This window comes from Ambystoma mexicanum, chromosome 13 (genome assembly GCF_040938575.1).
Source record: "Ambystoma mexicanum isolate Mex_15411 chromosome 13, UKY_AmexF1_1, whole genome shotgun sequence".
Lineage (NCBI taxonomy): Eukaryota > Metazoa > Chordata > Amphibia > Caudata > Ambystomatidae > Ambystoma > Ambystoma mexicanum.
The window spans coordinates 155448297-155465703 of NC_090938.1; positions in this window are offsets into that span (position 1 = coordinate 155448297).

The following is a 17407-nucleotide window of genomic DNA, read 5'->3' on the forward strand; positions in this document are numbered from 1 at the left end:
TATGTTCTATGTTACATGTATATGAAGTCAGGGATATTATGGTTAAGTTGTGCTACTAAAAACCTATGAAATTCAGTGAAAAAACTTTGTTAAAGGGACGTTATGGTTAAGTTGCGCTACTAAAAACCTATGAAATTCAGTAAAAAAAACTTTGTTAAAGGGACGTTATGGTTAAGTTGCGCTACTAAAAACCTATAAAAAACAGTGAAAAAACTTTTTTAAAGGGACGTTATGGCTCAAAGTAAAACCGAAAAACCCCTGAAATTCGGCAGTTATGGTAACATAAGCAACCATAACTCGCGCCACCGTGCACTGCTAACACTAACACCCAGGACATCAAAGATGACATCACAAATGTCATTGATGACATCACTGATGACATCACATGGCTGGCTCTCCCTTTTTATCCTTTACTGACATATCGAAGCCACATAGTTTTCTTCAGTAACAGTCAGGAAGTAAAAATTGAAAAGGTACTATATTTGTAGACTTAGGGTCCAGTCACATCATTTGAAACATATACATAGCGGAAGATACAGGCTTGAAAGAGAGCAATCCTTTCTGTGCATGAAGATGATCATTATGGTTATCAGCACTTTCTCATAGTTTTATTTTTATTACTCTACCTTCCCTCTATATGCTCATATTTGTATACATTATGCTCACTCTCCATAGAGTGAATGGGAAAAAAATTTGCTCGCGCCTACAGCCCAAACCGCTGGACGGATTTCCACCAAATTTGGACCAGGAGCAGCGGCTTGGTCCCGAAAGCGTGAAAATCAGTCCAGTAGTTTTTTTTAAAATGACCAAAAAGTAGGTAAAAAAAAATTAGTGATATCTGTGTTCGGTTCGCGGACACACTTCCCTGTTCGCTCCGCGGACAGTGTCCTGATTGGCCAATAGTCTTGCGTGATGTTCGCGGACATGCAACGTATTCGCTGATTAGACGGCGTGGAGCGTGAAGCGCGTCAGATTTCTCGGTAGCGCCCGCCATCTTGGATTTGCGGACGTCCCCTGACAGCGCGGTGAAACTTTGTTCAAAATGTGTATTTTGTAGAGTGTGTTGGTGTGTAGGAGTGTTTGGGGAGGGTGGGAGTGTATGAGATGAAGTTGTGTTTTTTATGTGTTAGACGTTCTTTTTGTGTTCGATTTGTTTGCGGACATCACGGGTGTTCTGAAATGTTCTAAATAAACTGACTAGGGGGTGTTCTAAGGAGTCAATATGTGTCAGTTTTGTTCGCAAGCAAAGTGAAACTGTTCTAAGAACACTTGCGGTGTCCGGGGAGTGTTCGTAGGGGGTGTCCTGAGGACGCTGTCCGTATTGTTCTCTGTCAAGTTGAATGTGTTCTAAGAACACGCGCGGTGTCCTGAAATGTTCGCAAATAAACAAAATGGGGGTGTTCTGAAGACGCTTCTAAGAACACTCGCGGTGTCCGGGGAGTGTTCGTAGGGGGTGTCCTGAGGACGCTGTCCGTATTGTTCTCTGTCAAGTTGAATGTGTCCTAAGAACACTCGCGGTGTCCTGAAATGTTCGCAAATAAACAAAATGGGGGTGTTCTGAAGACGCTTCTAAGAACACTCGGGGTGTCCGGGGAGTGTTCGTAGGGGGTGTCCTGAGGACGCTGTCCGTATTGTTCTTTGTCAAGTTGAATGTGTCCTAAGAACACTCGCGGTGTCCTGAAATGTTCGCAAATAAACAAGATGGTGGTGTTCTGAAGACGCTTCTAAGAACACTCCCGGTGTCCTGGAATGTTTGTAGGGGGTGTCCTGAGGACGCTGTCCGTATTGTTCTCTGTCAAGTTGAATGTGTTCTAAGAACACCTGTGGTGTCCTGAAATGTTCGCAAATAAACAAAATGGGGGTGTTCTGAAGACGCTTCTAAGAACACTCGCGGTGTCCGGGGAGTTTTTGTAGGGGGTGTCCTGAGGACGCTGTCCGTATTGTTCTCTGTCAAGTTGGATGTGTCCTAAGAACACTCGCGGTGTCCTGAAATGTTCGCAAATAAACAAGATGGTAGTGTTCTGAAGGCCCTTCTAAGAACACTCCCGGTGGCCTGGAATGTTCATAGGGGGTGTCCTGAGGACGCTGTCCGTATTGTTCTCTGTCAAGTTGAATGTGTCCTAAGAACACTCGCGGTGTCCTGAAATGTTCGCAAATAAACAAGATGGGGGTGTTCTGAAGACGTTTTTGAGAACACTCCCGGTGTCCTGGAATGTTCGTAGGGGGTGTCCTTAGGACTCTGTCCGTATTGTTCGTTGTTAAATTGAAAGTGTTCTAAGAACTATCGCGTTGTTCTGAAATGTTCGTAGGGGGTGTCCTGAAAACGGTGTCCGTATTGTTCGCTGGCAAGTTCAAAGTGTTCTAAGAACACTCACATTGTTCGCGGACATTAAAAGTTTCCCATAGATCATAGTTGAAATGTTTGACTCTATGGATGTGATATGCTGCGGTGGTTGTTGCCAGGGCATAGAGTCTTGGGTGCATGGCCATTTGGCCATGCACCCAAGACTCTGTGCCCTGGCAACAACCACTGCAGCATATCACATTCATATTTGCTTATAACTTTGGGTGAAAAACAAATGTATAAGGAACAAAGGTATTAGATACTATGGATGTGATATGCTGCTATGGTTGTCCTTATTATTGTATACTTACTGTTTGGTCTAGTAATGGGAGTCCATGTTTTTCTTCTTCATTTCTGTAATAAAAGAAAATAGCATGTTAGTATTAGTATTTTGTAATGACTTATTACATTGTATAAGCAATATACTTTTATTTTTTTTCGACCCTCATATTTAGTAGAGTACAAATCAGAGTACTGTGCAATTTGCTCAGTTTCTGTATTTGTTGCTAAAATCATTGGGTCTGTGGGAGAAAAAAAAATCCATGTTGGATTAAAAAAAAAAAACTTTTTCTGTTATGCTACAGTTTATTTGTTTGTTTGTTTTCAGTGTTCACTCGTTGTTTCTGGCTAATGCTTTATACTTTGATTTGTTGTATTTTTTTTGGAGCAGTAACAGAATCTTCATTTGTTTTGATATTATAAAATTTTGGAGCAGTTAGATACCAATTGGCGTATTCTAACTGTTTTTTTTTTTAATATATTTTAGTGGTTTTGATTTATCTATTTGGATATTGTTAAATTTTGGGACAGTTAGATACCAATTGGCGTATTCTAACTGTGTATTTTTTGGCCTAATTTATTGGTATTCATTTATCTGATTAGTTGTAGAATCTTTGAGCTGTTAGATAGCTTTTGGAGTATTCTAACAGTTTATATTTTTTTAACACAAATTTATTTAAAGGTTTAAATACAGTTTATTTATCAAATTTTGGTTTTAAGAACATCAAATAAGCGTTTGTAAGATTTGCTGGTAATCTCTGCTTTAGAGTAATGGTACTATCATTACATTCAAACCATCCACATTTCTTTTTTATATATGCAGTGTAGTGCCCTTAATTGGTTGTGGCTCCTGCGAGGTAGATTATACCTATTGTTGTGAAGGTTTTCTTACCAAGTGATATTTGACCATGTGTGAATCCAGTCAGCTTGCAGTTGTTTTTGGTACCATCTGCATTGTAACGTAGAAGCATTAGTATTACGTATTTACTATGTGTTTGTATTACTAACGTGGAGCGATTATCTGAATTGCAGGTAGAGCATAATCTACCATGGTTTGCATTTTGTACAAGTTGCTGAAATGGAATGGATTCACAATTTGGTATTGATATATATATGAAGCGTTCATTGGGGATTTCTTCTTGTGTCACATTGTTGCAGAGAGTGCAGGTATGTTTCCACATGTATGAAATCTGAAAGATTTCATTTATAGGTATGTTTTTGTTTTCCAGTACTTGTAGTAAGTACATTAGAAATTCTTGTGGATCTTTCTGTGAGTTTATAGTGAATTTCACCATTCCAACACAATTGTCGTCTTATTCCAAAAACACTATATGTGTTGTCAGGATTGTTTGCTGCATATCTGTGAAGTACTAACATTTGCAAACACAATGGGTCTGTACTGTGTAAGTAAATGTTGTCAACAATTGGTGGTAATTGAAATAGAATATTCATTGCTACATTTGGTAGCAACTTACACCAACTATATTTGAGAATTTAAATGGTCCAGGTAGTTCTGTATCTAACTGCTTTTTTTGGAGTTTTTCTTCCTTCTTTAAAGAAGTACCTGGTTTACTTTCTCTAATTGATTCTTTTTTATTTGTGGTACTTGATGAAGTATTAGTTTCTTTTACTCTCTTTGGAGGATTTGCAGTGACGTCCTGTTGCATTTCTGTTTGATTTAGTTTTCTTTTACAACGTTTTAGTTTTTGTGGAACAGAATATGTGTTTAGATGGGGAGTGTATAGTGAGCGAAGTCTATTATATTCTAAAATGCAAGGAATATCAGCGTTTACTTTACTGGCATCAAAGTTGATTAGAAATAGACCGTCAAGTGTACGTAAGCGTGATAGTGCTACGTAGCTCATGCCTTCTTTAAAGACTGTGTTACCAATATCTATCATTGCTTTGTCTAGGGTAAGACCTTGTGATTTATGAATCGTGACTGCGTATGCAAGAGTTAGAGAAAATTGTTCTCTGCGTACATACATATCTTTGAAGAGAAGGAATCTAGCTGTCTGTAGCACATGCATTATCGCCATAAAGTGCATTAATGCGCCAGGTTTTCAATGTTGCTTCTGCTTCTTTAGAAAGTATACCAACTCTCAAACTTTTTAAAATGTTGGCATAAGTGAGATCTGCAGATTGGCGCATGTTTTCTGTTATTTCTCTGTATTGGAAATGTTGCCAAAGGTTGACATTTCCAATGCTGCCAACAGTTTTACGGCAGAATTTGTGCCCTAATGTTTTAAAAATAGGTTCACCTTTTACTGGTGTTAATTGAAGCAGTTCTCCAAAAACAATAATGTGTTTTCCTGCAAAGAGCTCTTCATAGTCTGTTTTGAGTACTTCTTGTAATCTGAGTTGAATCAAAGCTAACATCAGGTTGGAGACCATGCTCACTTCATCTATCAGTAGCATTTTCATTTGTTTCAATACTCTGTGTAATTCCATTGCAGCTTCTGCAGAAAGTTTGTAACAGTCTAATTTTTCTGGTGTTCTACTGGTAATAGTAGTAATCGGTGTAATGTAACACCACCTATGTTGTAGGCATCTAAACATGTGGGGGCAGTGACAACAGCTGACAGTTTGTTGTTTGTCAATTGTTGAAGGAACTTACTAATGATTTTGATTAGGAATGTTTTGCCAGAACCAGCTTCACCACTGACGTACAGTAGTATAGGTTTATAATTATGGCAGGAACATTCTTTATTTTCATGTTTTACACGATGTGCAATTTGTTTTGTTACTTCTTGAAAAATGCTACTTTGCTCATTGTTTAGTTTTGATTGTAGTATAGTTAAGTCTTCCTTATCTTCATATTGACACATGGTGTTTTGTACTTCTATCATAGCTAATTCTGCCTCATTTGTTATTAGTGGTTCTCCCAGTGGTTCTTGGCTTCCTGTTACAGAAGGTTGACTACTGTCAGGAGTATCCTTATCTAGTTGGGCTTGGAGTTCTTCTTCATGTTGATGTTCATTGTGCAACATTGTTTTGTACTGTGTAAAGTTTACATCAGTTATAGTGCTTTCATTTGCTTTGAAAGCATCCTCATATGAGTCATAGTTATCTAGTAATTGTTCTTCTTTTCTCCATGGTTTGAAGAGTTGTAGCAGGGACATGTAATATACTTCTTTATGTTGAGGAGTCTTCAATGACAATTTGATATGATTAATTAAATTTGGTTTAGTGAGTTTAACTAAGCTGCCTTCACAGTCTGTCACTCTATATTTACCTTTTTTTTCATCAGGTTTCATATTATTTTTGTATGTGTAGTTTTGGGCTATTTGGTATAGACACATGTTTTCCAAAGTATTACTTCTGTTTGGGTAGTATTTGTCCAATAAATTGTTTTTTAAAATGTCTTGGCTGTTGGGATCATGTTTGGCTATTGTTTCTATATCTTCATATGATTTTAGAACTCTTTTTCTACATTTAGCTGGACCAAGACTTAGCCATACTATATTTTCAGATTTACCATACAATGAAGTACCAGTTAAACGATCAGCTGCTTCATAAGATCCACATTCTCTATGGGTGAGCATTTTTATGCCCAAGCTGTATAATTTCTGAGATACTGTTTTATCTGATGACAGGTCATTCCAGAGGTCTTGGAGCTCTGTCTTTTCTGCTTTAGTTAAGTATGCTGTGACAGTTCATGCAACTGCAGTAGAATTGTCTGCAATGTACTGCACATCTATGTTTGCATTCCATAAGTGGACAATGATTGCATTATAATCATTGATACATTTTTCTTTTTCTTTTCTTTTTATGTAATATGTATTTTTAGGTGACTTACCTTTAACACTATGTCTAACTGAAGACATGAGGTTGTTTACTTGACCTGTATTTGTAACTGGTCTAGGGAAACCAAATCGGCATTTGGTTTAGTATTTGCCTTTGTTTTTGTATTTGCGACGACAATATTTTCCACATTTGTGTCTTTGAAATTGTAAAATATGTGCACGAAGATCACTATTTGTGGCTTCTGATGGAATTTCATAAGTGACATATTTTTCAATAAACTGTAAAACAGTGGCATCACTGTCTTGACCAATTTTAGGAGCATCTTTAATCCATAAAGGCATGTGGATATGTGGTGCTCCTCTGGCTTGGTATTCTTTTCTCCAAAAGAAGTGTTGCACTTCTCCAAGGGGAGGAACAGTTTTATTACAAATAAAATGTAGCATAGCAATGAAGCGATGGTGAAAATATCTTGAAACATTAACAGGATCCAAAGAACAAAGTTCTCTAGGTGTTAGAATATCTATGTTTGTTTTGTTTTTATTTGATATGCGTAGGGAATCATGTAAATCTTCCCATGCATACTCTGCACAACTTAATGTAACAAACCAAGTGGGTGGGCCAAGGTTTCTGATCATACAACGTACATCTCCATGGTGTCGAAACCAGTACTCTTTAGTACCACGCATATTTGCTAATAGATTTGTAATATTTGATTGTAAAACCTCATCCTTTTGTTGCACTTTCTCTAATAATTGTGTAGCTGTCATATTTTGAAAGTGTGATCCTGATTTTAATATGTGTGCAACTCCGTAACATAAAGTTGCTAGTTCACTTTCAAAGAGTAGGTGGAATATGTATTCCACATTTTGTCTAAATCTGGGATCTTCAGAATACATTCGTAATGAGCGGTATTCTGAAGCTGATATTTGAATAGGTCTATCATCATACCTTCCTCCTTTGCCAGTAGGAAAGAGTAGAGGAAAAGCACGTGCTTCTATACTTTTTTCCCATATACTGATTGGCGATCCTTTTGTTTGACGCATTTGGTAAGTTTCTAGTACATCTTGTACGGTGTCATTACAGTGCAAAGGATGAATTGTATAATGGTCTAAAGTATTTGATATTGTAGCAGGATCTAGTAGCTCAAATTGACCAGCTTCTTGTGTTTCTTGAATTATTTCAGTTGTATCTTTCAAGTTTTCTCCAATATTAATTTCTTTGTAATATTCATTATTCTCTTTAAGATATTGGAAGGCTTGTCTAACTTTATATAAATCTACCAGCTGTTGCCATATTTTTTTGTCTTTTGTAGGTACTCCATTTACTAATATAATTAAAGATTGCTGCATTGGACGTTGCACTCCTAGAGTATGCACATTTTCTTTTAGATTTAATGGTAAATAAACTACTTTTTCACGAATGCCTTTTACCAATTCAGAGGGAGGTAATTTTGCTGTTTTTGGTTGAAGGCGTATTATTGCTTGAAATGGGTGTACTGTTTGAATTATGATGCTCTCATATAAATTAAGTTGTTGTAGAGGTTTTGGTACTGGGTATAATTCCAAATTATTTGTGATAGAACGTAAAGGAGTTTGGTTGTTGTCAAGTTTTGTAGTGCAATAACTGCAAAGTATTAAGGGCTCAGTTATTTCATATTTGTTTTCTGCTAGAAGGTAGAGAGCTAATTCAAACCATTTAGAATCTTCATTGTCTTCTATTTTGTATGATAGGTCCACAGTTTTTGTGTTACTTTTATAAAAAATTCTACGGCAACATACACATACATGGTTTGGTACTTCAGCTGATGTACTTTTAAATTTTAGTATTTCTTTTTTGTATGTGTTTAGAAAAAGGTTGCCATGTGTAGAATTGTTGCTTAATTGGTTTAAAGCTATTTCATTCTGTAAATGGCTTTCACTTCCAAAATATTTTTTCTGGATATAGTGAATTTCTTCAAGTAGGTCTTTTGCTGTACCATGTAGAAGGATGTTATTTAACTTTGCTAGTGCTAAAGCAGGACTTTTAGCATAGTACAGTTTATAGACTAGATTTCTTATAGTTGAATGATGTGTTGATATTCTTTTGATATCATGGAAAGTGGTTTTACAAGTAGGTCCTTTAATGCAGGCCAATGAATGTCCTTGTAGTCCTGTGTACTTGCGTACTGGACAGGTATCTATATTTTGCAGTAATTTAATTTTGATTTTGTCTTTGCTTTTTACATATTTATTGAGGAATTGGTGTAAAGATTTGAAACATTGTTTGGGAATGTTACACATTGACGTGCATGGCCATTTGTACACTAGACGTTCTGATTCAGTTGAATGGAGGGGTAATTTTAAGTTTTCAGGGCATATTTTTGTAAGGAGTACTTCTTGTTCCATTATGGTATTATTCACTTTTTCATAACCTCGACCACTGCTATTTATGGCAATTGTATTTGTTTGCTTTTGTTTGTACGCTTCTTCATTAAAATATGGTTCTGTGCTCGTAGTGTGATTCCATTCACCTCCGCAGATACTTAAGAAGTTCTTTCTGTTGACATTTCGCTTATTGAGAAGTCTTTTTTGCAATTTAGTTATTAGTTTTGTTAGTGGTTTCATTTTGTTTAACAGTAAAATAAATAAATTTCTTTTGAGAAGAATTGCACTGTCCATCAATGCTTCTAAGATTAATTTCCTACGATAGGTTTTAAGCTTTGAACCTGATTTATCTCCTGTTTTTATAAGATTTTGAAGGACTTTGTGACAGGATATTTTGGCTAAAATACTTTTCTTTGTATGCTTACTTTGCACTATATTAAAATTTGAAGAAGTAGTTTTATCTGTACTGATAGCTGATTTTCTGTTAATTGTTTTTTGGTTTGTTTTACATTTTGATAGAGGAAGCGAAGTTGTTGTACTTGAAACTTCTTGTGTTTCACTAAATGATTGTATTAGCTGTTTTGTTTCAACTTTTTTTACAAATTCTGCTAGAGATGGATGCTTATGTTAGACACCTTTATTTTCATTTGCTCTGCTTTTGCGTTGCTTTCTACGGACTTGTCTTTTGGTAGGCATTCTTTAGGGTCTGTTAAAAAAAATAAAGAAGATATGGGTTGGGGTGTTCTGGAATGTATGTGTGCTGTGTGCATGAGTGTTTGAGTAAAATGATAAAGATGTATGTAATGGTGTGTGATTGTGCATTGGGAACTAAAACTAGTAGGGATAGGTATTCTTGAATTCATGTGTTACTTAATTGGTGTTCAGATGACAAAAAAAGGTAAGCTAGTGGTGTGGAAAAGTACAAATAGTAAATCTAATGTATACAATTAAAACAGTTGTTTGTTCTAAATTTGAAAATTGTAGTGGTTCAGTTGGCTAATTTGTGTGTCCAAAAATAGAAATTTGTGGGCCATTCTGGTTGTAAATCGCTGTTTAAGACATGGACATTTTTGGACAAAATGGTACAAAATCTATATTTTAAGAACCAAAATAGCTCGTATTAATGTTATAGTATATTTGATTAATAATACAAATATTATGGGGATATTTTACTTACTTTTTTTTAAAATGAACAGGTAACTTCTTAGTTTTTCTTTCTTCTTCAAATTCGGCTGCTTCTTTTCAGGAAACTGGTCTTCACTGCAATTGTAAAAGCTTCAAATTAGTAACTTTGTTTGTATATAGCACTGTTTTTAATTTAGATATTGATGTTTTTAATTGAAATCCTCAGTGCCTTCTGTAAAACCATGAAACTAATTTATTTACATAAGATACATTGCATCAGTTCAGTACATATGATATGTTCTTAATGAACAAATTGTATTGAATGACTAACTGTAGCAACTGTAGCAAAAAAAAATATCTTTACTATGTCTTGTGAAATTTATAATATATTAGTGAACACCACTATTTCTGTAAGTAAACTCTTCTAGGTAATAGCGCCTCAATGTCATGTCTAATTTAAAGTAATTAAGTAAATAAATAAATAAAAACAAAAAATATGAAATTGTATAAGTATTTTTATAAAGGTTTAAACATAGATTGTGTTTGCATGCAATTTTGTTTGAATATATGTAGTGTATATATTTCATTTAAAAAATGTTAGTTTAACATGATTTGAGTGTGTGTGTATAAAGAAAGTAAAAAGTATAAAGGTTTATAAGTGATAGTTGATTTTAGGAAATTGAAAAAGTACAGTAAATTCATTTCACAGATTTTACAAGGTAAAAGTCTGTTTGAAAATGTGTTCATCTACCATAGCTCTCAACTCACACGCTTTTGGCGGGTGTCACCCGCCTTGTAAACAGCTGACTCACCCGCCAAGCCTCCTGCATGCCCATTCATTTCAATGGGCGTCTCACCCGCCAAAAATAAAATCGGGGGTTTTCACCCGCCTTTGCGACATAAATGGTTGAGAGCTATGTTATCTACTATACAGAAAATATGCATACCTGAAGTTTGTGTTCATGCATATGGATATGCATGGAGCTGCAAGTAGAAATCTTGAAGACTTGTACAGTATTTGTGGTAGATGCTGCTTGCCAATGATATGACACTTGTACTCAGAGAGATTCAGAGTACATTTGCAGTGCTGATCTATGATGATGCAGTTAGATGTAGAGGTCTTGAATGTGATTGGTGCATGGTCATGTGATTTTTGAGGTACATCCAATGAGGGAATGGCAGAGAGAGTGTAGTGGAAATGGTAGAAGGGCTGTTCATGTTACGATATGTCCGCGAACATGGCGGTAGTTCGCGGACATCGGGAGTTACATCCGGGGATTTTTGGGTTCAGAAGTCATGCAAATGAGAATAAGCACTGAAAGGGATTGGTCAGGAAAATTTGGTGGGTGTGTTGTGCCAGGAGAGATTTTCTCAGATAGTCTTTTTGCTGAGAGAACAAAAGATAGCTATGGCTGTGTGTTTCAGAAAACAGATTGTTTGGATTTTAGGAGATTCGTGGATACATTGGTTGAAGGTGCATGCAGAAAGCTGTGGAGTAGCTGTAGATCTTGGATTACCACATGTGGAAGTACACTGGCATGGTGTACGTGGAATTAAGTGGTTGGACTTGCTACCTCTCTGTGCTACTTTGGAGACAGAGCAACATCCAGACATAATTGTAATTCATTGTGGAGGGAACAGTTTAGGACATGTGACTGGAATTTTTTTGCAATTTGCTATGAAAGAAGGACTAAGGAAGGTTATGGACATGTTTCCTAATTCTCAAGTGATATTTTCACGGATTGCACAGAGACAAATGTGGCTTCGTTCTTCTTCATTTGGTCCACAAATGGAAAAAGCAAGGCGCAGTGTTAATAAGGCTGTTTGTGGCTTTCTAAGAGATTTTGGCATGTCTTCTTTTCACAATGAAAATATTATGTTTTGTAGTACATACATTTTTCGCAGAGATGGAGTCCATCTTACTTATGCTGGCAATCAGATTGTTCTGAGAAATGTACAAAATGCATTGCGACCTTTTTTGGAATTACAACAACGATTTTGAAGTAGATGTTAAGCATTTACAATTTTTGACTTACAAACACCACCCAAACGCTCTTTTCAGAGCCACCACTTCTTTCCAGAGAAAATTACAATGTTTGTGATGGAGTAGCAACCCAATTTTTTTAATGTTCGCGAACTGTCCGCAGACTTCTAAAAAATACAAAGAGCCCTGCTTCATTTATTTTCACTTCTATTTTTTAACTGGGAAAGGCGGCTCTGAAAAGAGCCTTATTTTTTTTGATTTTTGTAATTTTGTATTTTTTTTGGTTTTTCAGACACGACACACTAGGAGAGGAGGGTAAAGGAGGGTAAAGGGGGGGACACCAACCACAGGGATAAGAAAGGGCGAGCTGAGAGAGGAAGATGTAGAGTGGGTTTTATTTGGGTAGTGAGCAGGTCTTCTTGTGCTCTGAGACGATAGTCTCAAAAGCACTCCGAAGTCGCTCCCCCCTGCAGAGTACTGTGTCACAGTACATACATACAACTGTGACCCTCGAAAGGTAAGGGTCATCAGCATTCTGTATGGCCTGTGAGGCAGCTTGAGAAAGACGCTGTCCCACAGAGGTGGTCCTTGTGGTGACAGGATCAGAAACAGAGGATGAAGTAGAGGAAATCAACCTGCTATGTTCTTCGCAAGGTAGAACCCTGCGAATAGCCCCAGAGTGAAATGACCTCAGGTGTCGCTTCATAGTAGTGGTCCCAAAGCTGTAGTTACCGTGCTTCCCGCGACTGAGTATCATTTTGCACTCATTGCAGGTAACATGGTTTGCACGAGCCTTAGGACCATTCCCATGAATGGTAAATAACCGCCACACCCAAGACTAACGCCTAGTGCGGGTAGTAGGGATTTCCTCTACCTCATTCTCATCATCCTCTTCTTCCTCCTCCGCATCCTCACTCCTGTTCCCCTCTTCAGGCCCTTGGGGAGGTGGTGGTGGTGGAGGGGGTGGGGGTGGTGCTGAAGCAGGTGCAGCACCAAGTGGCAGTTCAGCAGCCAAGGATGCCATCTCGATGATGGTGTAGTTTGCAGGTGGCAGCAAAAATCACTGTGCTCTGAAGAAAAGCCAGAAACACAATGGGAATAAGCTCTTGGGCATGGTCTTTTATAGGGGTGCTTGTGCGCGGTCCGTGCACATGCGCACTGTCCGCGGACAGATCGAACACAAAAAAAGGTTTGGAAAGTTTCAAAAGGTATATAGAAACTCAAGATTGCTATGTGGGACTTGTGCCATGGTGAGATTATATTGAAAAATATTATGGATTAACTGAAAATGTACTTTTAAATTGTTCGGGGACACGAACAGTGTCCGCATTTCAGGACACACGATGAGCGTGGGCGCGGTCATATGATCTGTTTGCGAACTAGTCCGCGAAGGAAGCGCCTGTCCGCAGGACACCAAGTGCACGGAGATTGGTTAGCGCATGCGCATTGATGTCCTACGGACACTGTTCGGGTTCTGAAGTAATTAAAAGTGCGTCACACGTGAAACGAACATTTCAGGACAACGCGTGTGTTCTTAGAACAGTTTAAACTTGGTAGCGAAAAGTAAGGACAGATATAGTGTTCTTCAGGACACGTGTAATTTAGTTTATGTACGAACATTTCAGGACACCAATTGTGTTCTTAGAACAGTTTAAATTGGGTAGCGAACACTACGCACAGGTATAGTGTTCTTCAGGACACCTCCATTTTCGTTTACGTACGAACATTTCAGGACACCCATAGCGTTCTTAGAACAGTTTGAACTTGCTAGCGAACAGTATCGGACAGGTATAGTGTTCTTTAGGACACTTTAATTTTTGTTTGTTTACAAACAATTCAGGACACCGCGTGTATTCTTAGTACAGTTTCATGTTGCTAGCGAACACTACAAACAGTTGTACTGTTGTTCAGGACACATCATTTTCGTTTATTTACGAACATTTCAGGACAGCAATTGTGTTCTTAGGACAGTTTTAAGTTCATAGCGAACATTACGGACAGATATAGTGTTCTTTAGAACACTTTAATTTTTGTTTCTTTACGAACATTTCAGGACACCACGTGTGTTCTTAGAACAGTTTCAACTTGCTAGCGAACAGTACGAACAGATGTGGTGTTCTTCAGGACACCTCCATTTTCGTTTATGTACGAACATTTCAGAACACTCGCACTGTCCGCGGACACTTTTATTGTTTTTAAAAAAAAAAAACGGAAACTATTCACAATACAATATAAAAATTAAACTTTATTTAACATATATTAATAATTTATGACAGAGAAGGTGAGGCAGAAACAGAAACAAAAACAGGAGAATTTGGGGTTTCAACATGATTGGTATTAGGTGAAGAAGGGATGGAAATCTCATCAAAACGTTTTGAATTATGGAGAGGGTTTGGGGATAATTGACTGGGATATGGTGAGGAGGGACAAGTACATGTGGGGCAATGGTATGACGTTTTTGTTTTAAAATGATCTTCAACAAAAGTTTTCAAATTATTAAAATTGGTCAACAATAAATCAATTTTTTCTTTTATGTTGTCAAGCGTGTTTTCCATAACAGCTTCTTCAGAGGTAGTTTCTATTATGATCTGTACAAAAAAAATATAAATATGTTAAATGTATACAAAATAATAATATTTAAATGGTTTATATTATAAAGTGTTTACCATTAGTTTCACTATCTTGTGACATTTCTTCATGTGGGAAATTGTCCTCTAGCCATTCCAGAGTACTAGACATTTCTGTGAGAAAAAAAAAAAGATAATATATTTTTTAATCTAATACAGAAAGTTTATAAATATATGAGTAAAATGAAGTACACTTACTATTTCTGGTAAGATAAGTCCTATGTATTCAGTGGGTCTGGTCTTGTTCTCAGTTCGGTTGTGTCTGTGAGGTAATTATGTTGGAAGCCAATTTATGTTCTTGTGGTATATTCCATTTCAGAAAATATTGTATTTAAATGAATGGTTAGTGTGTTACATATATGGGTTACATTTCTTATGTATTACTATATATAATGTGTTTGTGTGCTGCTTTTTGAATTTGTTAAATGTTCCTATATTATGATATAACAATCAAACATACCCCACCACCCCCCCCCCACAGTTTTTAGGTAGTGGTACTGTTCTCCGAACATGTCCGCGAACATTAAATAAGTTCGCGGACATCACGTTCATAAGAAGAGATCTAGTCAGTTCCATATGACATGTATATAAAGTCAAAGTCATTATTGTTAAGTTTTGCTACTAAAAAACTATGAAATTCAGTGAAAAAACTTTGTTAAAGGGACGTTATGGTTAAGTTGCGCTACTAAAAACCTATGAAATTCAGTGAAAAAAACTTTGTTAAAGGGACGTTATGGTTAAGTTGCGCTACTAAAAACCTATGAAATTCAGTGAAAAAACTTTGTTAAAGGGACGTTATGGTTCCAAGTAAAACCGAAAAACCCTTGAAATTCGCCAGTTATGGTAAGCTAAGCAACCATAACTCGCACCACCACCGTGCACTGCTAAGACTAACACCCAGGACATCAAAGATGACATCACAAATGTCATTGATGACATCACTGATGACATCACATGTGTATGTACTTTTCATGAAATATGTGTACAAGGGATTCTTATTATAATGTTGCGAAACAATTGTCAAGGATCATTGCAATAAATATCATACCCTAATTAGTGCATTGAACGATGCATTGATATAAATAGCATTCTATTATGGGGTTCTATCTAGTATACTAAGCTACTGATACAGAAACATAACATGGTGTGCAGTGTACAAGATGAAGGTATAATATTCGTAATGTTAATATGTTGAATAATGAAATGATAATTGTTTTCTAAATAGATTTTTGTGTACTGTGAAATATGTAATACGTAGCTAATGAAACATTACTATAGACAAAACACAAAGACACAAGAACACATACCAATATGGGTATATACAGGGAAAGTGAAGTTAGCAAAAAAGCACAAGTAGTAGCAGAAACAATTCATAACTTAACTGATTATTTTCATGCAAATAAATGATTGCTCTGTTTCAAAGCTGCTATTCACCCTATGTATATGTATCACTTGATGTGATTGGACCCACAGGGAAAGTACAGCCATAAAAAAAAAACAACAGAACTATCAGAAAGTGCTCATAAGTCTATTGATTATCTTTATGCACAAAAAGGATTGCTGTCTTTCAAGCTTGTGTCTTCCCGTATGTATATGTTTCATATGATGTGACTGGACTCTAACAGAATTACTGTAAGAACCTACTTGAAGGATACGTCTACAAATACAATAAAATGTTTAGTTTCTGACTGTTACTGAAGAAAACCATGTGGCCTAGATATGTCAGCAAAAGAAAAAAGAGTGAGCCAGACATGTGATGTCATCAGTGATGTCATCAATGACATTTGTGATGTCATCTTTGATGTCCTGGGTGTTAGTCTTAGCAGTGCACGGTGGTGGCGCGAGTTATGGTTGCTTAGCTTACCATAACTGGCGAATTTCAAGGGTTTTTCGGTTTTACTTGGAACCATAACGTCCATTTAACAAAGTTTTTTCACTGGGTATATATATATATATATATATATATATATATATATATATATATATATATATATATATATATATTACATGGCCACGGTAGTGGCCATGTATTTATGGTTAAGTTGGTGTTTCCATAGGAAGAGCACTTTTTGGGCGGCTCATAACTTCGCTCCCCCTGGACGAATCCTCACCAAACTTTGCAAAAAATGTATATGGCCCACTCTGAATTTTTTTGCAAAGTTTGGTGAGGATTCGTCCAGGGGGGGAAGTTATAGCGGGGGACCCAAAACTTTTTTCTTCCCCATAGACTGAATGGGAAAAAGAATTGCGCACGGCTACAGCCCGAACCGCTGGACGGAATTACACCAAATTTGCGGCAGGAGCGGCGGCCTGGTCCCGAAAGCGTGCTTTTGCAAATTTGGTGTAAATTCGTCTGTTAATTTTTTTTTAAATGACCAAAATGTAAGGCAAAGAAATTTGTGATATCTGTGTTCGCTTCGCGGACGGACTTCCCTGTTCGCTCTGCGGACAGCACCCCGATTGGCCCATGGCCTTGCGTCATGTCCGCGGACAGGTGACGTGTTCGCTGATTGGACGGCGAGGGGCGTGGAGCGCGTCAGATTTTCTGTGGCGCCCGCCATCTTGTATTCGCCGTCGACCGCGTACAGCGCGGTGAAACGTGGATAAAAAATTGTATTTAGTGCCCTGTGTTGGTGTATAAGAGTGTTTGGGGAGGGTGGGGGAGTATGAGATAGGTTCAATGTTTTGTTTTTTTATGTGCTAGACGTTTTTGTTGCGTTCGATTTGTCCGCGGAGAACACGGCTGTTCTGACATTTTGTAAATAAACTAAATGGTGGGATGTTTAGAGGACGGAGTATGTGTCATTTTTGTTCGCAAGGATGGTAAAAATGAGCTATGGACACTCGCGGTGTACTTAATTGTTCGTAAATACACAAACTGGGGGTGTCCTCAGGACGCTGTCCGTATTGTAATCTGTCTAGTTGAATGTGTTCTAAG